The sequence below is a fragment of the Hyperolius riggenbachi genome, chromosome 9, assembly GCF_040937935.1.
Source record: "Hyperolius riggenbachi isolate aHypRig1 chromosome 9, aHypRig1.pri, whole genome shotgun sequence".
Classification (NCBI taxonomy): domain Eukaryota; kingdom Metazoa; phylum Chordata; class Amphibia; order Anura; family Hyperoliidae; genus Hyperolius; species Hyperolius riggenbachi.
This window is the reverse complement of record NC_090654.1, coordinates 220949044-220975177: the sequence shown is the minus strand read 5'-3', so window position 1 is coordinate 220975177 and position 26134 is coordinate 220949044. Positions and strand designations below refer to the sequence as shown.

The window sequence follows — 26134 nt, the reverse complement described above, 5'->3', positions numbered from 1 at the left end:
AAGAATAGGACTTGCAAACATTGGGGATTACAGGAAGATAGGTGGTTAGATGGGTCAGTTCAAAGGACTAAAGCTACGTACACATGCTGGATTGAACTTAATGGTTGTGAGCGATAAAGACTGCCTCATCCAAGAATTGTGAGTCAGACCAGCATGTGCACATCGGCTGCACAACGCCTGCTAAAGACCTGCAATGCCAGATCTTAAGCGAACCTCGACACTTGAGCACCGCCCAATTCCATGATTCTTTCTTCTCCCATGTCCACGGGAATCTGTCATGTGCCGCTTGTTCTCCCTCCATCCCCAGCATAGCAACAGATGTGTCACTAGCCTGGAGGTTACAGTGCCGTCAGTGCTCTGTCACCCAACAGATCATGCACCGGTCCCTGCCGGGCAACAGAGACCCTCAAAGATGTATGCATGGGGCTTAATAGGGTGCCTGGTGTCAGATGCAGAAAAAGATGCTTTATGCTGGGGCTCCCTATACTCTGCTATTGCAGCAGTATTAGAGAACCTGGCAAAAGGAGATTCAGAGATGCTTTTCCCAGTGTTCAGGCAGTAGGCTCCCTATTGTCCATTGCGGCAGTGTATGTCAAAGATGCAGTGTCCTAACCCTATTCTCACACAGAACCCACTGGGCCCCCTATGCTCCAGGGCCCCATAGCAGCTGCTATGGCTATTGCTATGCCCTTGCCCCCACCTCTTCAGCATCAAAGTGGGGATGATCTCCTTTTTCTTTGACATAATTGGGGGCTTTGCAAGAAGAGGTACAGGGTTCTAACCCCTTTCTACAAAGTCCTCTCCATGTAATGGACAGTGTACATTCTGGTAATATGAGCCAGCATAGGGAAAAGGGGGGCTAAAAAGGCTGCAAAGTCTATGTCTTTTTTAAGATACAGTACATTGCTTGTGCAATGTGCGTTACTGGTTGACTAACGTTAACCAAGTCAGCCAGCATAGTATGTTATACAAGCAAAGTTAACTTTACTCTACATTAGTGCATAACTGCCTTTACAACTTAAAAAATGTCTTTTGATTGAGTTTTTTTTTAGCTGCAGTTTTCAATAGTTTTTAGACTTCTCTGCATTGTTCATAGTATCATGCCTGAAGAAGAAACTTAAAGTTTCGAAAGCTTGCAAAGTAATCTTGTACAGTTAGCCATTAAAGGTATCAAGTACACTACTGTTGCTGTAATGTCTTCGGATTCTCTCCATGACTTAATCTGGACCACATGCCACTGATTGGCAGCTGTAATGTAATGGATAGCGGAGATGCCGCCGCAGCGGTGAGCGGCATGGCGGCTGTCTCTGCGTCTCAGCTGGCGGCCTTCGCTGCGCAGTTACATGGTGGAGTTTTTCCTGGTCCGTCAGTTGCACATAGACTGAGGGCTACGCGCGTGCGCGCGCCAGGCGACAGGATCTTTATGCGAATAGAAGGGGAGTCAGCTGATTGGCCGGTCAGCTGACTCCAGCAGTGCTCCTGATTGGTTGAGTGACTGGGGCGGCGCTGTGGGGCGCTCTCAGTATATATAGGACCTGCCTGTCAGTGGCTCCTCGTCTGCTGTTGCGAATGCTACGTGTTAGCACTCAGACCTTAGTCAGATCCCAAAGTGTGCTAGAACCAGCAGGAGCTGGGGATCCACACTTAGTCAGATTCTGTTGATAGCTAAAGTACTAATTGAATTGTATTATTTGTTATGACCTTCTGCTAGCCTTGACTACTCTTCTGCCTACTGATTCTGTGCTTCTGCCTATCTGATCCTGTTGCCGACTCAGCCAGAACACTACTCTGATTTAAGCCTTCTGTCTTTGTACCGTATCTGTCCGTTTGTTGCCGAATCTGCTTGTCTGACTCTCCTGCCCTCACCAGTGAGCCTAGTCTCTGGTGAGGGATTCTCTGTACAGCTTAATCACCTGCTCCTCAGGTGACCAGTAGCTGCAGTACAGTCTTAATTACCTGCTCCTCAGGTGACCAGTAGCTGCAGTACAGTCTTAATTACCTGCTCCTCAGGTGATTAGGAGTTGCAGTACAGTCTTGATCTCCTGTACTTCAGGTGATCACCTGCTGCAGTACAGTCTGAATCACCCGCTCCACCTATACACCTGTACATATACTGATCACCCGATCAGTATATGTTGTCTTACTGTGCACCACCCGCTCCTCGGGTCAACTGATTACTAGTTCATCTGCATCTCCAGCTTGCTGGAGTGCTGATCCCTGTGTTCTATAGAGATATCTCCCTCTACCAGCTTCTCTTGGGGAGTTGGTATCTCTATCTGTATTACTGTTGCACCAAACACCTATCTTTACATCTGGTTGTCCTGTATTGGTGATTCTGCAGATCACCACATAATCAGGTATAGTATCTGTATTATTGGTGATACTGCAGATCACCAATATTCAGAAAATCTGTTTTTGCTGACACCAATCGTTACATGTAATCTATGGTTTGCCGCTTCCTCTTCTGTATGAATAGGGATTTGCATATTAGGCAAATTCTCTGATCAGTGCTAACTTTAACTAACAAAAAAAGTGCAGGCAGATTTTACATGATGCCGAGTTCTGAAAAAAATCATCTTAAATTTGTTATTATATATCCAGTTATGACTGGATATATAATAACTAAAGGAGTACTAAAGGGGGTAGGGAGAAAAATAGTTGAACTTACCTGGGGCTTCTAATGGTCCTGCCCACGTCGTGTGCCCGTGCAGCCACTTACCGATGCTCTGGTCCCCGCCTCCGGAATTTGTGACAGTCGGAAAACCACTGCGTCTGCGTGGCCGCATCTTCGCTCCCGCTGACATCACTGGGAGTGAACTGCGCAGGCCCAGTACTATCTGCGCTTGTGCAGTACACTCCCGGTGACGACAGCGGGAGCGAGGACGCGGCCATGCAGGCGCAGTGGTTTTCCGACGTTAAAGTCGCAAATTCTGGGAGTCAACTGTAGGTGAGGACCGAAGCAACGGTGAGTGGCTACCCCGGCACAGGAAGTCTGCGAGGGACCATTAGAAGCCCAAGGTAAGTTCAACTCTTTTTCCCTCTACCCCCTACAGTAGTCCTTTCAAGAGGATATATAGTGAATTGTGATATTTTTGTTGGCTATTACTTTCAGTACTAAAAATTTATTTTTAAAAAAATATTTTTTAACAAAAAAACCATAATATCCCAAATGAAAACATATTTGTATCGAGCTTTGACTGCTAGTTTCATCATCAGCTTTTGTAAGTACAATACAAGCTACACTGCAGTAAGGATGTAAATACACCATGGGAAATAATAGGGCTTAGTTATCAGTTGACAAGTCTAGGGCCATATTCAGTAAACTCTGGTGAAGTTGCTGAGCGCAGAGAACACACTGCAATTTTACTGTTACGTTCACAGACTACATAGCGTGCATTGCGCAATTAGCGCAACCCCTTTTACCTGGGTAACACTCACATTGCTAGGGTAAGGCACGCCATGCAAGTACTCTAGCAACGCTTGCGTTATCTAAGTCCCACATTATCTGTCAGTGTACACTACAGTAAATTGCCATGCACTCTCTGCACATGGCACCTTCACCGAACGTTACTGAATATGGCCCAGTATGAGCCTAGATGGGCAAATCATGTAAGAGGCACTTAACATAGTTATATGCACAAAATAAGATAAACTTCAATCAATGAAAAACTTTTCTGAAAAAAAAATCATCAAATTGCTCATGAACAAATGAAGGCCTGGGTAAGTCATTAATATAAAGGATATGTATTAAATTGTCTCAAACAGAGAGAGAGAGAGAGAGAGAGAGAGAGGTTTGGTTACAAAACCTTTCTATAGACTAAACGCATGATTCATCTCTGTTTCTCTGTCTTAAAGAAAACCTGAGATGGCCCCAAAAATCTGGGGATTCCTTCAGACCAATGGCTTCCTTGATCCTCTGATATCCTGCCCGGCAAGTGCCGTAGTCGGAGTGTTCAGCGCATGCGCAGCCTGGCTATGTGAGCACCCCCAACCATGCTCCTGTTGCCAGGAGCGATCAGTGGCTGCGCACTACTACTGTGCAGGCACAGAACACTCCCAGTGACGGGGGGCACGTGCAGGTGGTCTGCGCATGTGCTGACTCACCCCAACTAGCAGATTTACCGGGCAGGACTATGGAGGCTCGAGGTGGCCCAGAAGGACAGTGAGAGAGCCATTGGCCTGAAGGAGGCTGAAGGAATCCCCAGGTATTTATAATTTTTTTAGGGGCCATTTCGGGTACACTTTAACCCATGATCAAAGTCTACCTATATTTTTATCTCATAATTTATTGGGGGTTGATGTACAAAGCTGTGGTAATATTGCTGTGAGCAGATAGTGCATGGCAATATTACTGTTACTACTAGCAGCAGGTTACCGCAGGTTATGCTATTAGCATGACCCATGATACTCAAATTATACGAGCGTTGCTATGTTAATGTGCGATGATAAAACCATTACCATAGCAACGCTCACGTTACTTGAGTACTGTGGGCCGTGCTAAAAGCATAACACATGGTAACCTGCTATTGGTTGTAACCGTAATGTTGTATTACCGCAGCTTTGTGCATGTTTGTCTCATAAATTAGCTCTCCTTATAGCGGAGGTTGAAAAATAAATAAGGCAGGATAGTTCAAGAGGAAAGCTTTGTGAATCAAATGCAGTGTGCTCACTTCATGAATGAACACTGCAGTGCATGAATGATACAACACAAGCATTAAAAAGATCTGTGAATATAGTAACATTCTATAAACACTTTTAATAAATGTTGCCTATAGTCTCGTTTATAGTGAAGAAAACAGCTTGAGAAAAAAAAAACTAAACCTGTCTCTGCTGTGTACAGATTACAGAACTGTATGGCAGCCAGGCAAAAGCGGATAATGCCATAAAGCACTGCACAAAACAGCAAGGGTGTGCAAAGCACAGGGACCCGCACCCAGGTTTTGCCTGCTAAGAGTTTATAGTTCCCATGAATGACTGCTGATCGCTATGGGTTAATGTATAATACCTGTAGCCGCATTATACAAATCCATTTACTTGTGGACAGAAGGACTCCTTTGTGCTTGCTCCTGTGCTAGAGGCTTAAGCTGCTGAAGGTTCTAAATAACAATTTAGTATTCTCTTTTATTTTGGAACATATCTCAAAAGATGTTCTAAAGTATGAAAGTGAATAAATGTTTAAAAGTCTCTGAAGTGGTTGTAAGACAGATCTATATTTAAAGCTATGGAAAAATGAAAAATACAGCATGTGCAAACTAAATGTAGGGTAGTGAAAAGGTTAGCCTGAAGCGCCATCTAGTGGAACAACAAGAAGTGACTCACACGTAGGATAGACCAGTGTTTCTCAACATTTTATTGGTATGTACCCCTTTTAAAACCCAGTAATCACCAAGTACCCCCTAGCATAGTAAAAATTATCACAAGTACCCCTTGACAAATATATATTTGATCGTAGTACATGATAATTGGTTCTAAACAATTTCCAAGCATTTACTATTGCTTTTAACTAGCTAGAATGTTAACTTGGTGTTGTTTAAATAAGATTTATAATTTTCTAAATCTCTAAATTTGTTATTGTTGGTTAAGTATACCAAGCCCGAGTACCCCCTGGAACCATCAGAAGTACCCCCTGGGGTACGCGTACCACACGTTGAGAACCTAGGGGATAGACCATTTCAGTTAATACTAGCCATACAAATAACACACAGGGTAAAGAAGTGATACTTGTCTGATATTGATCATTTACCACCTTGCCACAACATCCCTCTTGATGTGATGCTAGGTACACGCCATACAATATTCTGTTAGATTTTCTGTTAGATTTACCTGCCAGATAGATAATTTCCAACATGTTGGAAATTATCTATCTAACCATCTATCTACCTAGCAATTAGGCATTGTTCTACTCAGCAGGAGATTACCAGAAGACGATGCACCCGAGATAATGACCAGTCTCTACAGAAAATAATCTAAAAGATTAAAATCTAACAGAAAATTGTATGGTGTGTACTAGGCATGAGATTAGAAATGATCTAAAATCTCAGCTAATACTACCTTTCTCTACCCAGTGGGCCTCTGCAGTACAAAACTATGGAGCCTCTCTCTCTTGCCATGTGCCTGGAATGCCCATTTTGTAACTCCTGCAATTTTTCATGGAACGACCTTTCCCAATTAACAAAACAATCAAACATCAACTGATGGATATTCATCACTTTTGATTTGACTGTTTTACAACCTACATTCTGCCACATTGGAAGGCTGTTAGAAATATGGAAACAGGAAATAGAACATTTATATTTCGCTTTTCTCCAGGGGGACTCAAAGCTGCAGCCACTAGGATGCGCTCTATAGGCAGTAGCAGTGGTATGGAGTCTTGCCCAAGGTCTCCTCACAGCATAGGTTACTAAACAGGAAGGGCCGAGATTTGAACCCAGGTCTTCTGTGCAGATGCAGAGCCTCTTTAAATATCCCCTTTAAATATCTTTTCAATTCAAGAATTGCAATCAGTTTTTGTTTTTTTGTTTTTTTATTGATTGTAACATTTCAAAATCTGAAATATTACAATAAATCTTTGTTCAATTTATCCTCAATTGTGATGAAAATGATTGAAAACTCAGAAAAAAATTGCCAAACCATTCCATTTTCATATAAATTGATCAGAAAAATACAAAAAAACACTCCCGATCTTGTATCTAATAAAAATGGGAAATTCGATCAGATTTATCAAATGTATGAAAAAAAACTTTTGATTTTTCGGTACAACCATTTGTATTTATCAAACTGGTGTAAAATTAGATCTTTCAATTGTATGGTGTGTGGCCACCTTTAAGCCAAAATTTAGCGTTTTCATAATTACAACACAAAATTGTAATGTGTAATTATCAGTAAATTCATAATTTCATGTCGTAATTTTGCATTACATCGTATAACTTAGCGGGAGTACGAAAATGACGGGTAACACAAAATCGTAATTTTAAGTTAAACACAAAAATTCATCTGTAAAAAACTTTGTACAAAAACCAAATAAATTCATGGAACTCACTGGTATTGCTTACAGGTGATACCCCACAGGTGTGGGGGAGCATGAGTCTGAAAATAGGGGTACAGAAGTATAGCAGATACAATGGAAAGAGACTCTGCATCAACTTCACCAAATTATGCTTTATTCAAAAAGTAGAAAAACACTGTATAAACACCAATGTGTCAATTTAAAACCATAAAAATCACTCTCAATGATGAACCAAACCTTGCAACAATTCTGACCAATCCATGTGTGTCACTGTTCCCTCAATTTTTATTTGTCAATAAGTCAACACGTGCAGTGTTCTCTGCTCGGTTTCTTGCTACCTCAACCATTTTGGAGTCGTAGCTCGTAGCCACTATCTAAAAATCTTTTAGCAGATACATCTAGTTCTCTCTTGAAGTCTACGTCACGTGTACAGTTGTGTCGTGCTCTTAACATTTGTCCTACAGGTATCCCTTTGACTAGGGACCGGGGGTGGAAGCTTGCTTCATGCAGCAGGGTATTTCCTGCTGTAGGTTTCCGATAGGTTCTTGTGATCAGGGGTTTTTCATATTTCTCAATTGTCAGGTCTAGGAAAGTAATTTTTTGCTTATTTATGTTGAAAGTCAACCAGGGGCGTAACTAGAAATCCCCGGGCTCCCCTGCAAAAAAAAGGGTCCGCTCAGGGACTTTTTGGGGGGCAGGAGGGGTCGAAACATAAGAGGAGAGCGTGTCCGCAGATCGGTGGGGAGGGGGGACATTCCCCCCCCTCCCTCACCTCGGGTTCTCCTCTCAGCACGCCCCCTCCTGCAATCAATAGGGGCAGCGGGCAGGCGGCGGCAGACTGGACACATACCTCCTTAGCGCCGGAGGTCTCCCATCATTAAGTGCTTTATGCTACTTCCTGTGTAGACAGGAAGTAACATTACGTTTTTAGAGATCAGAGACCTTCGGCGCTAAGGAGGTATGTGTCCAGTCTGCCGCCGCCCGCCCGCGGTCCCTATTGATTGCAGGAGGGGGCGCGCTGAGAGGAGAGATCCATTGCTGGGTTTTTCCACATGGACCCACATAGACCCACATGGACAGATTTTTCCACTTGGACCCTCTAGGCAAGTGTCTACTGTGCACCATGCTGTGTATATTTACCAGCTTTACCAAACTCTAATTGCTCTTTATCTCCTTCAGCCAGCCAGCCAGCCTAGTGGTTCCTATTCCCATATACAAGAACAAACCTGAATACAACTGTCACTGGACCGGCCCTGCTAGGTACACACCATACAATTTTATGTTAGATGGTTCAATAGATAATTTCCGACTTGTCCGATTTTACTTTCGATCGTTTTTTTTGCTGATCGATTTCTCATGCAAGTGAATGGAAATAGATAAGAAAAGATAACAAAATCGAATTGGAAATCGATCGGACGAAAAAACCGCATCGTGTGTACCCAGAATAAATAACTGAATGAGAGGTGGCATGGGTGGAAATGTACCACCTTCACCTCTGGGCAGTCTGCCCCTGGGGCGGGGGACACACAAGAACACCGGTGGTGGTGGGTCGCAGTGGTAGCTGCACAAGCAGCGCTGGGGGTAATCGAACACTCACTTTGCTGAATCCATCATGTGTGTACTAGAGATGGCCCGAACCTCCGATTTTAGGTTCTCGAACCGGGTTTGCGAACCTTCGCCAAACAATCGATTTGCGCGAACTTTTGCGAACCGCAATAGACTTCAATGGGGAGGCAAACTTTGGAAACTAGAAACCTTTATGCTGGCCACAAAAGTGATGGAAAAGATATGTCATGGGGTCTAACAACTGGAGGGGGGCATGGCGGAGTGGGATACACGCCAAAAGTCCTGGGGGAAAATCTGGATTTGACGCAAAGCAGCGTTTTAAGGGCAGAAATCACATTGAACGCTAAATTGCAGGCCTAAAATGCTTTAAAACATCTTGCATGTGTATACATCAATCAGGGAGTGTAATTAGAGTACTGCTTCACACTGACACACCAAACTCACTGTGTAACACACCGCAAAAAGCTGTTTGTGTAGTGACGGCTGTGCTGGACCGGTGCGCACCATGAGGAGAGTGCAGGTGATGGCGGCTTTCCATTTGGTCGCCGGGCAGAGGTAGCTCAATGACAGAACAGTAATGATCACGAAGGGTAATTGAAACATGTACATGCCTATTGTTTTGTTGTTGCAGCTGCAGTGCAGCCAGAAAAATTAGGCAGACATGTACACGCACCAGAAAAATTATTATAGCGGCCGCTGCTAGCAGCGTCCTTAAAAATTCAGGAATACGCCTGGTGGTGGCGGAGAAGGCAGTCAAGCGGCCTGCAGGCATGTGTAGTGACGGCCGTGCTGGACTGGTGCGCACCATGGCAAGATTGCTCTTCCTCACTCAGTGATGTCAGGTAATGTCTGACTGCCTTATAAACTTTCGATGGTTCTTTCTCTACCATTGTTAAAGCTTACATCTATTTTTTTAAATACTTGTTCTGCTTGCTGTTCAGTACCTGCAACGAGAATCTTTTATGGAGGGCAAGTCTGCCATTGTGAGTGACCACGGGTAATGGCCAGGGAATCAGGGTTCGATTCCGGTCCGGAGTGGGAGCCTGAGAACTGGCTACCACCACCGCACATCCAAGTAAGGACCCATTTGCTGTATAAGCAATGTACCTGCCCTGATTGTGCTTTGCAGACCAGGCATCTGTAGTCAGATGGACCCTTGACCCAGCGCAAGACGAACCAAATTGAAAGCATTTGCCAAGAATGTGTTATAGAGGGAATGTGTTATATGAAGTCTGCCATTCATTCAACTGTGTGAAACTTTTTATGGTACTTTCTCTGTAGCATGGTGACCACGGGTAATGGCCGGGGAATCCTGGCTTGATTCTGGTCCGGAGTGGGAGCCTAAGAAATGGCTACCATCACCACACATCCAAGGAAGGAAGCAGGCACGCTTTGGGCAAAGGAGCAGGAACGGCTACCACACTTCCAAGGAAGGCAGCAGGCATGGCATGCACGTCCTGAGGTAGTGACCAAAAATAACAATACAGGAGGACTTTCGAGGCCCTGCTGTATATGAGATGAATCAACTTTAAATCCTTTAACGAGAATGTGTTATGGAGGGCAAATCTGCCATTCATTCAACTGTGTAAACGTTTAGATGGTACTTTCTCAGTAGAAGCCTAAGAAATGGCTACCACCACCACACATCCAAGGAAGGCAGCAGGTACGCTGTGGGCAAAGGAGCAGGAACGGCTACCACACATCCAAGGAAAGCAGCAGGCATGGCATGCACGTCCCGACGTAGCGGCCAAAAATAACAATACAGGAGGGCTTTCGAGGCCCTGCTGTAATGACAATGATATACTGTACTACCTTTAACGTGAAACTGTTATGGAGGGCAAGTCTGCCATCCATTCCAGTGAAAGGTATGCACTGACTGCCAGGTATAATACAATGTGCAGTCAAAGATGCAGTGAAAGGTATGCAGTGACTGCAAACAGCTTTGCAGCGACTTAGTCTTGGGGCAGGCAGTCACTCGTCGTGCAGGCAGAGATGCTGTGTGTGGGGACTTACTTAGTCTTTGGGCGGGCAGTAGCCCTCCGGGATCCATGCCTCTTTCATTTTGATAAAGGTGAGGTACTGAACACTTTTGTGACTTGGGCAACTTCTCTTCTTAGTGACAATGCCTCTAGCTGCGCTGAAGGTACTTTCTGGCAGGACGCTGGAGGCAGGGCAAGACAGAAGTTGGATGGCAAATAGGGCCAGCTTTGGCCACAGGTCAAGCCTGCGCACCCAGTAGTCCAAGGGTTCATCGCTGCTCACAGTGTCTACATCCACACTTAAGGCCAGGTAGTCGGCTACCTGCCAGTCCAGGCGATGGTGGAGGGTGGATCCGGAAGGGCTAAAGCGAGGCGTTGGACTAAAGAATGTCCGAATGTCCGACATCACCATGAGATCGCTGGAGCGTCCTGTCCTTGCCTGCGTGGATATGGGAGGAGGATTACTGGCAGTGGTACCTTTATTGCATTGTGCTGTGACATCATCCTTAAACGCATTGTATAGCATAGTTGCCAGCTTGTTCTGCATGTGCTGCATCCTTTCTGCCTTCAGGTGAGTTGGTAACATGTCCGCCACTTTGTGCCTATACCGAGGGTCTAGTAGCGTGGTCACCTAGTATAGCTCATTCCCCTTGATTTTTTTATACGGGGGTCCCTCAACAGGCTGGACAGCATGAAAGACGCCATCTGCACAAAGTTGGATCCAGACATACTATCCATCTCCTCTTGCTCTTCCTCAGTGATGTCAGGTAAGTCCTCCTCCTTCTCACAGCCACGAACAATACCACGGGAACGTCGAGCTGCACAAGCCCCCTGCGACGCCTGCTGTGGTTGTTCTTCTGCCACCGCCTCCTCCTCCTCCAAAGAAAGACCTTCCTCATCATCTGATGCTGACTCCTCTTCCCCACACGACTCTTCCTCCTCTTCCTCCCCCCTCTGTGCTGCCGCAGGTGTTGAGGAAACATCTGGTTCTGATGAAAATTGCTCCCACAACTGTTCCTCCCATAACTGTTCCTGTTCACGCTCCTCCACAGCTTGATCCACAGCACGGCATGCTCCAGGAAGTAAGCGTACGGGATCAAGTCGCTGAGGGTGCCTTCAATGTGACCCACCAAGTTGGTCACCTACTTAAACGGCCGCATGAGCCTGCATGCATTTTGCATCAGTGTCCAGTTGTTGAGCCAGAACATCCCCATCTCCCCAGATTGTGTCCTTTTACTGTAATTGTACATGTACTGGGTGACGGCTTTCTCCTGTTCTAGCAGGCGAGAGAACATGACCAGGGTTGAATTCCAGCGAGTCGGGCTATCACATATCAAGCGTCTCACCAGCAAGTTGTTTCCCCGCTGAATGTCCGCAAAGCGTGCCATGGCCGTGTAAAACCACCTGAAATGCCCACGCAACTTCCTGGCCTGCTTCAGGACATCCTCTAAGCCTGGGTACTTTGACACAAATCTTTGAATGACTAGATTCAGCACATGTGCCATGCAGGGTACATGTGTCAGCTTTTCCAAATTCAAAGCCAATATGAGATTGCAGCCATACCTGGCATGAAGCATAGGCCCTGGGGAGATGGGGCTGTGTAGCTGGAGAGGAGATCGCAGCACCAGTAGAGTTGAACTACCACTCAGCCAAGGAGGAGGACAATAGTGAAGAGGATGTAACAGGAGGAGTAGGAGGAGAAGGAGAGGAGGTGGCAGGAGGCCTGCCTGCAAGCCGTGGAGGTGTCACAAGTTGGTCCGCTGCACAGCCACGTACTCCCTGCTTGCCATCGGTCACCAGGTTGACCCAATGGGCTGTGTAAGTAATGTAGCGGCCCTGACCGTGCTTGGCAGACCAGGCATCCGTGGTCAGGTGGACCCTTGACCCTACACTGTGTGCCAGAGATGACACCACTTGCCTCTCAACTTCACGGTACAGTTTGGGTATCGCCTTTTTAGAGAAATAATTGTGGCCTGGTATCTTCCACTGCGGTGTCACAATGGCCACAAATTTACGGAAGGCCTTAGAGTCCACTAGCTGGTATGGTAACAGCTAGCGAGCTAACAGTTCCGAGCAGGGCCGGCCCTAGACTTTTTGCCGCCTGAGGCAAAATGATAAAAAAAATCGCCGCCGCCGCCCCCCCCCGCGGGGGGGGGGGGTGCGCCAAGCTGGAGGGGTAGCTGGCAGAAAGGGGGTATTGGGCCTAGCGGTGGGGAGGGGGGTCGGACCCCCCCCTCCCTCGCCTGGGTCCCGCGATCTGCGCTCCTCCTCCAGCGTTACTAGCCTGCATATAATGAAGAGGCAACGGGCGGGGGAATCACTCACCTCTTCCGCGTTCCATCGTGCGCTCCACTGACGTCACTTCCTGCAAGGCCGTCCACTTACAATACAGTGGGCGGCATTGCCGGAAGTGACGTCAGTGGAGCCACGATGGAACGCGGAAGAGGTGAGTGATTCCCCCGCCCGTTGCCTCTTCATTATATGCAGGCTAGTAACGCTGGAGGAGGAGCGCAGATCGGGGGACCCAGGCGAGGGAGGGGGGGGTCCGACCCCCCTCCCCACCGCTAGGCCCAATACCCCCTTTCTGCCAGCTACCCCTCCAGCTCGACGGGCGGGCCGGCCGGCCGGCCCAGCATGCATGGACGGCCAGGTGCCGCTCCCCCACATCTGCCGCCTGAGGCAAATGTTTCACCCCGCCTCATGAGCGGGCCGGCCCTGGTTCCGAGCCAGCTGTCAGACGCCGGGCAAGGGGGTGACTGGCAGAAATTGGCTTCCTCCGCTCAAATATTTCCTTCACAGACACCTTGCTGCTGTGGGCAGAGGAACAGGAACCGTTTAAGGGCAGAGGCGGAGTGGAGGAGGGTGGCTGTGAAGGTGCAAGGGAGAAAGAGGCTGAAGATGCTGCACCTGAAGGAGGAATAGGAGAAGGAGGGTGGCTTTGCTTTTGCTCAGGTGCTCTTCCCACTGCAGTTTGTGCCTTTTCTGCAGGAGCCTTTGTAAGGCAGTTGTACCTAAGTGGGTGTTGGCCTTTCCATGGCTCAATTTTTGGAGGCAGAGAGAACAGATGGCATTGCTCTGATCTACGGACGACACACAAAATTTTTTTCAAACAGCCGAGCCCCCCTGGGGTGATGGCACTATGGTGGCATTAGCAGCTGACATTGAAGGGCATGTCGGCTGACGCCGGACACTGCCACCAGCTGTTTCTCTGGCTCCCCCTCTGAACTGTCCCCTTAGTCATCTTGTCTCTTAGGATCCCACGTGGTATCCATATCATCATCCTCATCATAATCATCTTGCCCGGCTTCGCTTGCTTCGGACACCTCCAAAACTGCACCAACAGCAGGTACTTCATCATCCTCACACGTTACGTCCATAGTGTCGCCGCCTAACTCAGACATATAAGGTGGTGTAACTTGCTTAGCGTCTTCATCTGGTTGTAACAATAATGGCTGTGAATCAGTTAATTCCCCACCAATTAACTCCTGTGTTGTGTCAAATGCAGCGGCTGTGGTGCTTGGTGCGCTGGTGGCTGCAGAAGATGAGGTGTTCTGTGTTAAATAGTCAACCACGTCCTAACAATCTTGGGAGTTGATGGGACGTGCCTTCTTCTGAGCACTGTACTTTGGGCCAGGGCTGCACAAAATCACATCAACACGACCTCGCACAGACCTGCCAGGTGCCCTTCCTCTGGGCCTGCCTCTACCTCTGCCTCTACCTGCTTTGTCCATATCGGGGGGGGGGGGGGGATGAAGTGAAAGGTATGCACTGACTTGACTAATACAATGTGCAGTCACACAGGTGCAGTTAACAGGTATCCACATATCCACAGGTGCAGTTAACAGGTATATCACACTGCGTGCGCTCATGTAGGTGGGTGGGTGCACAGTGAACAACAGGTAGTTATATGGAGTGTAGTGTGTATTACAATGTGCACCTGTCACACACAGACAGGTAACGGACAGGCACAGTGACACTGCGTGTGCTCACGTAGGTAGGTGGGTGCACAGTGAACACCAGGTAGGTATATGCAGTGGGTATTACAATGTGCACCTATCACACACAGACAGGTACCAGACAGGCACAGTGAAGCCGCGTGCGCTAACATAGGTGGGTGGGTGAGTGCACAGTGAACAACAGGTAGGTATATGCAGTGGGTATTACAATATGCACCTGTCACACAGAGATAGGTACCAGATAGGCACAGTGACACTGCGTGCGCTCACGTAGGTGGGTGGGTGCACAGTAAACAACAAGTAGTATATGCAGTGGGTATTACAATGTGCACCTGTCACACACAGACAGTTACCGGACAGGCACAGTGACAGTGCGTGCGCTCAACTCACGTAGGTAGGGGGGTGCACTGTGAACAACAGGTAGGTATATGCAGTGATAGGTATTACAATGTGCACCTGTCACACACACAGGTAGTAGTCACTGAATGTGCTGGGCCTGGCAGTGGCACACACAGTAGGAATTACCAAGGCTGTCTATGCAACACAGGTGTCAGTGGGACACACACACACAAAAATAGATCACAAGAACAAGATTAGCTCTCAAAAGAGCTGTTGAGGGGTGCTTTTTTAGCAGTAAGAATCAGCAAGGAGCAAGCTAAGAAGCCTACAAGAGCCTAACTAAGCTTTCCCTATGAGAGTCTGCAGCAGCTTTCCCTTCTCTAATTACTGCAGGCACATGAGTCCAAAGCCTGACGCTGCTTGCCTTTATAAGGGGGGGGGGGCTCCAGGAGGAAGTGTAGACTGGTTGGCTACAATGTGCCTGCTGACTGTGATGTAGAGGATCAAAGTTGACCCACATGATGCACTATGGGGGCGAATCGAATTTCCGGTAAAGTTCGCGTTTCTCCGCGATCGCGAACTCCGGAAGTTCGCCGGGACCCATTCGCCGGCTAACTGTACGGGCCATCTCTAGGGTGTACTCCTTACTGCTTCCTTCCTGATGAGATGGAACACAAGAAAAGGAAGAAGTAAGTAGTACATGCATGAAGGATAAAGGCGAAAAGGTTTTTTGTAACCCCGGGTGCTTTTCCTGTGGGTGCCGCTGCATCCCACCCCTGCCCATTTTTCCAGCCACTCTACCACCTGTCTATTTATACTGAGGGCATCAATTCCTGACTACCTATAATGAGGTCGCCTATTCACCTATACTGGGCACCTATTCCTGTTTACCTATTCTGGTGTCACCTATGCCAGGCTACATACACTGCGTGCAATTGATTCCTTGCTACATACACTGGAGGCACCTATAACTGGCTCCCAAATAAGGGTGTTGAGGGTGTGTAGCTCTGTGAAAACTGCAGGGGAGAATTGGGTGCAGTTGGTGCCACCATAGATCATAAGAGGAAGTTCAGCTATAGTGATGTTCATTGAGTAATTTGTGCGCCATCAAAAGACAGCATGAATTATTACAAAAACACTGTAATTTGGGTGCTGGCTATAACTGTAAGCATAATTACATCTTGCACCTATTTCCATGATGAAATAAAGGGAAAATATTATTTTAACCTGCCAGGGCTTTTGCTGGAGCATGGTGGTTCATTTTACATTTTATAATGTAAGGGGAAGACCTGTGTCCGAATAACTGTGTGATATTGTATACCATTATACTATCAAACATTGGTATATTTTTTTGACGGTTATTATCATACTGTGATTACTCATACCATTGAAATTCTGATTTTAATGTAACTTTTAGTGTGTTGTTGTAGAGTTAATGCGCTGCTTGAGTATCTGATCGTACTGCAGCATGTTATGACTATTGGAAGTTTTTGCTTTGGGAACTGCTCATAAACTTATCATTTATGTAAACTGGTTTTATTTATAACACTTTATGATATTTGATTCTGATTTCCAAATGTGCACATAGTTGTAAAAAATCCATTAAAAATGTTTAAGTACATGCTAACAATTACAATAGTTTCCTTCTTTTTTAAAAAAAAATTGTTTAGATGAATTGAGGAAGTCAATCGATCAAGCTTTTACTGCATGGGTTCATGGAACATTAGGACGGGGAGAAAGACGACCGATACCTTCATGTGTTGTTAAAAAAATTAGGGAAACTTTTCCTGACCCTGAAAGTGCTTACTCAAATTTTAAATATGCTAATGAAGCTGCTGCAGAGTACCTAGTTTTTGATGACTGTTTTTTCATGAATATTACATTTATTTTTGATAATCTTTTTTTCTGTTTTATTGGCTCAACAGCGTTGTTTGTTATTTAATATTCTACATTTTAATAAGTTAGATATTATTACTTTATAAATATTTAATTTACAGTTATTTTGAAACAAATATAATTGATTATATGATGTTTAATGCTTATGTTTTTTGAAAAAAATTCTTTCAAAAATAAAGTTTTGTTAAAAAATTTGTTATTGTGATTTTTATGAATAGTAACAAAACGTATGATGTTTAAAGGGAGATATACAAATTTGTAAATTATTAACAATTGTTATTTAATTTAACATGTCTTATAAAATTATTTCTATATTATTAGTTTGATTTTTTTACTAAAATATAGCCATTTTTGTTAAATAGTATTTTTATTTTGATATTCAATATCAATTATATTTAATATATTAAAGACAAATTCGTTGTTTTTTTTTGTTTTTGTTTTTTTAAATGCATTTAATTTATAAATATAACATATATTACCTCTATTCAATCCTTTAGATTAACTGAAATAATGCAATACATTTTACATATTCTATATATTTAACTGTAGATTTTTGTTTTTTAATTATAATATCAGTAGCATTTAAACTTTTTATTATCTGAGGCCTCATTCACAGTGGGATGTTGTGTTGTAATGTGACATTTAGGCTACTTACACACCAGGACGTTGCGTTGTAGGGGACGTTATGGTCGCATAACGTGCCCCTAACGCAACGTATGATGGTGTTGAAGTTGGACGTCAGATTGAGCTGCGTTATGCAGCTCTCAAAGCAGCCACTCCAGGTTAGTGATAGGAAGTCCGGATCTTTTTAAGGATTCGGATCATTTGAATCGGATCATTGAAAAGATCTGGATCTTTGAACCAAATCATTTGAATCATTTTACTAGGGAAGCAGACTGGGTGAAATGACTAGCAGGACAGGACTTTCCCTGCACTGTACATTCTGTATGTTCCTGTTTCTTCCAGACAGACATCCACTGTGAACCGAATCTTTCATTGTGATGATCCGGATGATTCGACTCACAAAAGATCCGGATCAAATGAACGATTCGTTTATGATCCGGACAACACTACAGTCCTACCACGAGTCTCTGCAGTGCCGTGAATATTAATTAGCCATGTGGCTGGCTGCGGAGGAGGAGGGGAGACCTCCTCCTCCAACATTACTGAGCATGTGCAAACAGTCTAACGTGGCTTACCCCAGTATGACGTACAGCATGCAGCACTTTGTTTAAACGTGCTGCGTTACTATATAACGCAACGTGGGCACTGTGAACAGCACAATTGATTTTACAGTGCTGTGAGTTAGGCTGCGTTACTGGCTGCTGTAACGTGGGACTTTAACGTCCCACTGTGAAACCAGCCTAAAGTCACAACGCAGCATTACAATGTAACACAAAAAAAATGCACATTAACGCTGCATTAGCATCACATAGAGTAGATACAGTAAAGCATACAGGCAATAAAAAGTATGCTTATCTGTACCTGGTAACATGTGCATTTAGAGGTAACACACTGCAAACCAGGGTCAGATTTTCCATAAGCCACTGTAGGTACGTGCCTACAGGCGCCTTATGATGGAAAAGCAACTCACTCCCCTCCCTAAGTTTCTCCCTCAATCCTTCCCTGTGCAGAGTCCCAATCAGAGTGTAAATGAGAGGTTGCCCACCTCCCTTCAGCCACGGGCATCTCTAGCTACTTAATTCTGAGGGTACCTCTGGCTACTTAATACTAAGGGGCACCTGTGGCTACCTATGATGGGGAAGGGAAGTAAGGGAGAGATAACGGCTGGACCAGCCAATACTCTTGTGGTGCAGTTCAGCTGGGATTTGTAGGTTCATGGAGGGCGAAGTCTAAGGTGCAAGGACATCTGTGCCTATAGACTCCTGTAAGGGAAATCCGGCCCTGCTGCAAGAAGTGCGGTACCATAACACTACATGTGGCAATGCGACTTTGCACTGTGAACATCCCATAGGATTAGCATTGCAGTGCGGTAAGCTGCGTTATAAGAATTTATAATGCAGCTCCGCAATGTGGCACTGTGAATGAGGCCTCAATGTTTTATTTTAAAAGATAATCTTACTCAAATTAAAATTCTTAGTAAATAATTAAAATATATAATTAAAAATGTTTTTGAACTAAAACAATATTTACTCAATAAAATGATTGGCTATTAAATAAAGAACATTATGAAAATAATTAAAAAAAGAAAAAAGTTAACTAAAGTAAACAATTTATTATTGAAATAATTCACATGTTTAATTAATAAACAGAATTATTATAAAAATCAAGTATAAAACAAATACTGAATTGTAATTGTAACAATAAACACTTATGAAACATATGAAACAAATAACTGAAAAATTAACTTTTCAGTGCCATGTTGGTAGAAAACCAAAAGATTGCAAAACACATATACAGTTAAAGTGACACTGAAGCGAAAAAAAAAATATATGATATAATGAATTGCATGTGTAGTACGGATAATTAATAGAACATTAGTAGCAAAGAAAATCGTCTCGTATTTTTATTTTCAGTTATATAGTTGTTGTTTTTTATAACAATGCATCATTCTCTAATATTTGCAATTTACACACAACACTGAGCATTCTAAATGATTTCACAAAGCAGGCTACTGAACTTTCGAACTTTACTCAGAACAAAAACAAAATACAGTGACAGACACTTGAGATAATAAGCTTCAGAAGACAGAGCTCTCTGAGACTTTGTAAGTCGTGGAGCTCAGATAAGCTCTTATGCATAGATAACAACTGGAGTTTCTTAACACTTCCTTTACTGGAAACAATATTAGACTCATATCTCTGCTGCTAATGTTTTATTTCTTAGATGTACAACACATACAAATCAATACATTATAAGTTTATTTTCACTTCAGATTCTGTTTAACCTCCTTGCCGGTCTAATTCCCCCGGCAAGGAGGCAGCGCAGCACATTTTTTTATATTTTTTTAAATCATGTAGCGAGCCCAGGGCTCGCTACATGATAGCCGCTGAGCAGCGGCAGCTCTGCAGCCACTCCGATCGCTTCCGGCGATCAGAGTAAGCAGGAAATCCCGTTCAGAACGGGATTTCCTGCTGGGCTTCCCCGGTCGCCATGGCGACGGGGCGGGATGACGTCACCGACGTCAAAGGGAATCCCGATCCACCCCTCAGCGCTGCCTGGCCCTGATTGGCCAGGCTGCGCAGGGGTCTGGGAGGGGGGGGAGGCGGCTCGGCGCGGCGGATTGCGGCGGATATGCGGCAATCGGAAGTTACAAGCAGCTAGCAAAGTGCTAGCTGCTTGTAACAAAAAAAAATTATGCAAATCGGCCCAGGGGGGCCTGAGAAATCCTCCTGCACAGGTTACCCCGAGCTGAGCTCGGGATAACCGGCAAGGAGGTTAAAGGATACGTCTGAGCTTTTAAACAAAAATTAGATCTACTTAACTGTGGCTACCTTCAACACCTGGCAGCCAATATGCATCTCACTGCAGCTCTAGTTTCCATGGATCCACTCGGTTGCAGATACCGACCTTGACAGTTTGGCATCTACTGCACCTGCGCAAGATCCGCTGTCAATCATGCTCAAGTGTTCTTGAGTGTTCTGTGCAGGTGCAGAACTACTGAGACTGTGCAGAATACTCCAGGCCACTTGAGTGCAATCGAGAGCGGCGCTTGCACAGGTACAGTAGTTGCCGACCTGTTGAAGTCTGCATCTGCAACCGATGGGATACAGGGACGCAGGGGCCTCATTAAGGGACATATCGACTGCCATGGGCAGGAAGAAGGCCCGTGGCAAGTAGATCTCATTTTTTTAAGCTCAAATGTATCCTTTAGATCATAGAATAAGGGATTGTCCCCCAAAACTTTGGCGTACTTAATCTTTTCTTAATGTGTAAGTGGACAGAAAAGTAAGCAAAAAACTGTTCTGTACGTACTGCGCATGCATGAGCAGGGTGCTGCCATGATAGCAATTGCAGTCTCGTTGCCTGGAGCATTCTGTGAAGGTATAACTGCATAAGTACTGCAACTGCATAAAACGCTCCCTGCTACAAGAGCGCGAGTAGAAGGTCCGCTTGCAGGGGCAGTAGATGCTGACTAGGCAAGCTTGCCATCTGCAACAGAAGGGATCTGTGGACAAAAGGACAGAGGTGAGGGACAGAAAGACTATTAGGGGCTGGTGGAAGTCAAATATTTTTTTATTTTTTGGGGATGTGAACTTTTGAAAAAAAAATTACAAACACAGACCAAAAAAAAGGGAGGTACCAGGAAAAAAAAAGTACAAACACAATTTTCAATTTGACATGCCCTATAGGTACTAGATCAGGTATTATACACCTATTTATATCGTTTTTTAATAAATTATTAAAAACACTATTTCATATTGATGTTTTCATACAGTGAACTTCCTAATTAGATGTAGTAGTCATATACTATGGGGGTCCAGGCTGATCCCCCTCCACTTAGGACAATGTATAAGTGGGGTGTAGCTATCCCACAGCTGGACTACAACGTTCACTGCCAAGGGTGGTATGGACCTGAGCGTGGTCACATAGTGTGATGTTATAAATCACCTCAGCAAACACCTCAATGGTACTGATCCTATACACACCCCAATGAGGCTATTTACAAAAAGTGCTATAAAACATGCATAGTGCTGTATATAAAGACCATAATGAGATCACATTTCACCAAAAAGGCTTCTTCAGAAGGTGCTATACATATGTTACATAAGTGCTGTACATCATACACATCACCACAGAATTAAAATAACAAAATGCCCCCCATATGTCAAAGCCCCTGTCAGAGCTGTGTGAGCCGTGTTCGGCAGCCATATTTATACTAGAGAGGCAGGAAGAGGAGGAAATCGCCCCAGTAGGCCACGCCCATCAATGTAAAACATGCCCCAAACACATATATGTGAAAATATAAAACATAGATTCAAGAAAACCATATTCCCAAGTTCGCTCACCTCATGTCATGATACGACATGACAGGGAGCTCTCAAATGTCCCCAAAGCGCCCGGTATACGCGGTGGACGCTGTCTGCGCTCCACTCGCATCACAGGGGGGCGGAGTCTGTGCTCCACTTACGTCACTTCCTCCGCCATACTTCCGAGTGTCACGCGAGCGGGCGCGTCATAGACGGCGCAGCCCACTCCATCTCGGCGTGACACTATCATATGCAGCGAAGAGGCGGGGACCAGGCGTATCCCACTAAGACTAGGCCCACCCCTGTTGCTATGGCAATGCCAAGCGCAAGGCCAATGTTTACATCCCACAAAGGGGATGCGACCAAGACAACTTATCTCGGCCTGTCAGAAAGCGGGTGGGGGGGATAAACGGGCAAATACACATCACACACAGCTCTAAATAGAGTAACCATGGTGACAAGATAAACATCGCTGGGCACAACATATGGACAGAAGGAGGCAGAGGACCTAGTCTCTCCGTGTACCCTATAATAAAATCATTATATCAGGCTGGTGCATATATATACCTGGCCATGTGAGTATCTATCACTGGCAGGGGCGTAGCAATGGGTATAGCAACCATAGCATTGCTATGGGGCCCCTACCTCACAGGGGGCTCGCAGCAGGATGCCCCTCTAGGTGCTGGAGGGGTCGCAGCATTAGGGGAGAGCTTGGTGGCACGTCGGTGGGGAGGGGGGACGGGCTCTCCCCTCTGCGCTCCCCTCCAGCATTGAATAAACATTGTATGCAGGCGGAGGCGACGAGGCAGCGGCGGCAGATACATACCTTCCGTGCGCTCCACCGATGCGTCTCTCTCTAGCCTCTGATGCGACTTCCTGTTTATACCGATGGAGCGCACGGAAGGTATGTATCTGCCACCGCTGCCCCGCCGCCTCCGCCTGCATACAATGCTTATTCAATGCTGGAGGGGAGCGCAGAGGGAAGAGCCCGAGGTGAGGGCGGGGGGGGGCCTTCCCCCCTCCCCACCGACGTGCCACCAAGCTCTCCCCTCATGCTGCAACCCCTCCAGCCCTCAAAAACGGCCCTGAGCGAGCACGGGGGGGGGGGGGGGGAGGGGGAGGGGCGGCCTAACCTGGGGGGTGCCGCCTGTCAATCACTACCTAACCTGGGAGTCCCTGTCACTCACAACTTAACCTGGGGGTCCCTGTCACTCACAACTTAACCTGGGGGTCCCTGTCGCTCACAACCTAACCTAGAGGTCCCTGTCAGTCACTTCCTAACTGGGGGTCCCTGTTGCTCATAACCTAACCTGGGGGGTCCCTGTCGCACACAACCTAACCTGGGGGTCCCTGTCACTCACAACCTAACCTGGGGGTCCCTGTCACTCACAACCTAACCTGGGGGTCCCTGTCACTCACTAGCTAACTGGGGGTCCCTGTCACTCACTAGCTAACTGGGGGTCCCTGTCACTCACTACCTAACTGGGGGTCCCTGTTGCTCACAACCTAGCCTGGGGGTCCCTGTCACTCACTACCTAACCTAGGGGGCTTCTGTCTCTTCCTAACCTGGGGGGCGCCTGTCACTCACTACCTAACCTGGGGGTCCCTGTCACTCACTACCTAAACTGGGGGCTCCTGTCACTACATATACTTGGGGTCCCTGTCACTACCTGAACTGGGGGGTCCCTGTCACTACCTGAACTGGGGGTCACCTGTCACTACTTACACTGGGGGTCACCTGTCACTACTTACACTGGGGGGCTCATGTCACTGCCTGAACTGGGGGGCTCCTGTCACTGCCTGAACTGGGGGGCTCCTGTCACTACCTAAACTTGGGGACTCCTGGCGCTACCTTAACTAGGGGGCACCTGTCACTACCTAAACTATCCAGGCCAGCCAGCCCAGCATCACCACCAGCCAACCAGCCCAGAATCACAGTCAAAAAGGCCACAGCATCACCACCAGTCAGGCCAGCATTTACTTCAACCAGCCAAGCACAGCCCAGCATTACTGCCAGCCAGGTCACAGCATCACCGCCAGCCAACCCAGCCACAGCATCAGCCACAGCATCACCGCCAGCCAGCCCGGCCACAGCATCACCGCCAGCCAGGCCACAGCATCACTGCCAGGCCTTTCAGCCCACACATCATCCCCAATACAGCCAAAAACAGTATTGCCAGGCACAGCAGCCAGTAGAGGAGAATTCAGAAGCCAGGTGAGAGGTGTCTACTAGAGATGTACCGAACAGTTCGCCGGCGAACGGTTCCAGGCGAACTTTGGGGGTTCGCGTTCGCCTGCACCAGGCGAACTTTTGCGGAAGTTCGATTCGCCCCATAATGCACTATGAGGGTCAACTTTGACCCTCTGCATCACAGTCAGCAGGCACATTGTAGCCATTCAGGCTACACTAAGCCCTGGAGCCCCCCTCCCCCCTTATATAAGGCAGGCTGCGGCAGCCATTAGCCTCACTCGTGTGCCTGCTAGAGACAGACTAGGGACAGCTGCTGCAGACTTGTTCTTCTAGGGACAGATCAGTTAGGTTCTTGGCTGCTTAGCTTGCTCCTGGCTGATTGTTATTGCTTTTATAGCACCCCTCAATAGCTCTTTTCAGAGCTCATCCTGTACTTTTTTTTTCTGTGTGTCAAACTGACACTTTTGTTGCATGCACAGCTTTGCTAATTGATAGTGTGTGTGCCACTGCCAGCAGCCCAGCACATTCAGTGACTACCTGTGTGTGTGACAGGGAGCTGCACATTGTACTGCCCAGTACTGCATATACCCAGTACCTGTTGTGTTTACTCACCCACCTCATCACTGCATATACCTAGCTTTGTGTTAAGTGAACCCAGCTCACTGCATCTAACTACCTGTTGTGTTCAGTGAACCCACCTCACTGCATCTAAGTACCTTTACTGTTCAGTGAACCCAGCTCACTGCATCTAAGTACCTTTACTGTTCAGTGAACCCAGCTCACTGCATCTTACTACCTGTTGTGTTCAGTGAACCCAGCTCACTGCATCTAAGTACCTTTATTGTTCAGTGAACCCAGTTCACTGCATCTAAGTACCTTTACTGTTCAGTGAACCCAGCTCACTGCATCTTACTACCTGTTGTGTTCAGTGAACCCACCTCACTGCATCTTACTACCTGTTGTGTTCAGTGAACCCAGCTCACTGCATCTAAGGACCTTTACTGTTCAGTGAACCCAGCTCACTGCATCTAAGTACCTTTATTGTTCAGTGAACCCACCTCACTGCATCTAAGTACCTTTATTGTTCAGTGAACCCACCTCACTGCATCTTACTACCTGTTGTGTTCAGTGAACCCAGCTCACTGCATCTAAGTACCTTTACTGTTCAGTGAACCCAGCTCACTGCATCTTACTACCTGTTGTGTTCATTGAACCCAGCTCACTGCATCTAAGCACCTTTATTGTTCAGTGAACCCAGCTCACTGCACCTAAGTACCTTTATTGTTCAGTGAACCCACCTCACTGCATCTAAGTACCTTTATTGTTCAGTGAACCCACCTCACTGCATCTAAGTACCTTTACTATTCAGTGAACCCAGCTCACTGCATCTAACTACCTGTTGTGTTGAGTGAACCCAGCTCACTGCATATACCTAGCATCCCCCCGAGATGGACAAAATGGACAAACCAGGTAGAGGAAGAGGTAGAGGCAGACCCAGAGGAAGGCCACCAGGCACTGGCAGGTCTGTGCGAGGTGGTGTTGCTGTGATTTCGCGCGGACCTGCCCCAAAATACAGTGCTCAGAAGAAGGCACTTGCCATCACTTCCCAAGATCAGGACGTGCTTGACTATTTAACACAGAACACCTCATCTCACGCAGCCACCAGCGCTACAACAAGCACCACATCTGCTGCATTTGACACTTCGCAGGAGTTATTTGGTGGTGGTGGTGAAATCACTGATTCACACCCACTACTGCAACAACAAGAAGAAGGCGCAGGTACACCACCTCATATGTCTGAGTTAGGTGGCGATAGTTTGGACGTAACGTTTGAGGAGGAGGAAGATGATCCACCTGAAGTTGGTGCAGTTGAGGAGGTGTCTGAGGAAAGCGAAGCTGGCCAGGAGGATTATAATGATGATTATACAGATACCACATATGTTCCCGGTAGAGGAGATGACCAGGGGGACAGTTCAGAGGAGGAGTCAGAGAGGAGTAGGAGGAGACGACTCCATGATAGAAGCAGAGGGAGCCCGTCCTCAGAAACAGCTGGGGGCAGTGTCCGGCGCCATGTATCGCTAGCTATGGCCAGCCAGCCAACATGCCCTTCAACGTCAGCTGCTGATGCCACCATAGCGCCATCACCCCAGGGGGGCTCAGCGGTTTGGAAATTTTTTCACGTGTGTGTCTCAGATCGGAGCAAAGCCATCTGTTGTCTCTGCCAGCAAAAATTGAGCCGCGGAAAGGCCAACTCTCACGTAGGGACAAGT

The 26134-nt window shown here is 46.4% G+C and overlaps 1 long non-coding RNA gene across 2 annotated transcripts in view; it reads right to left on the bottom strand.

Annotated features, from left to right (window-relative positions):
* Positions 1-26134, bottom strand: part of LOC137531895 (uncharacterized) — a 58986-nt gene that overhangs the window by 18045 nt on the left and 14807 nt on the right. The window contains exon 1 of one of the 2 annotated variants that reach the window (XR_011023800.1): positions 5747-5794. The exons of the other annotated variant lie outside the window; for it this stretch is intronic. This is a non-coding gene — a long non-coding RNA (uncharacterized lncRNA). Of the gene's footprint in view, positions 1-5746; positions 5795-26134 lie in introns of those variants that run through there. 2 annotated transcript variants of the gene reach the window in all.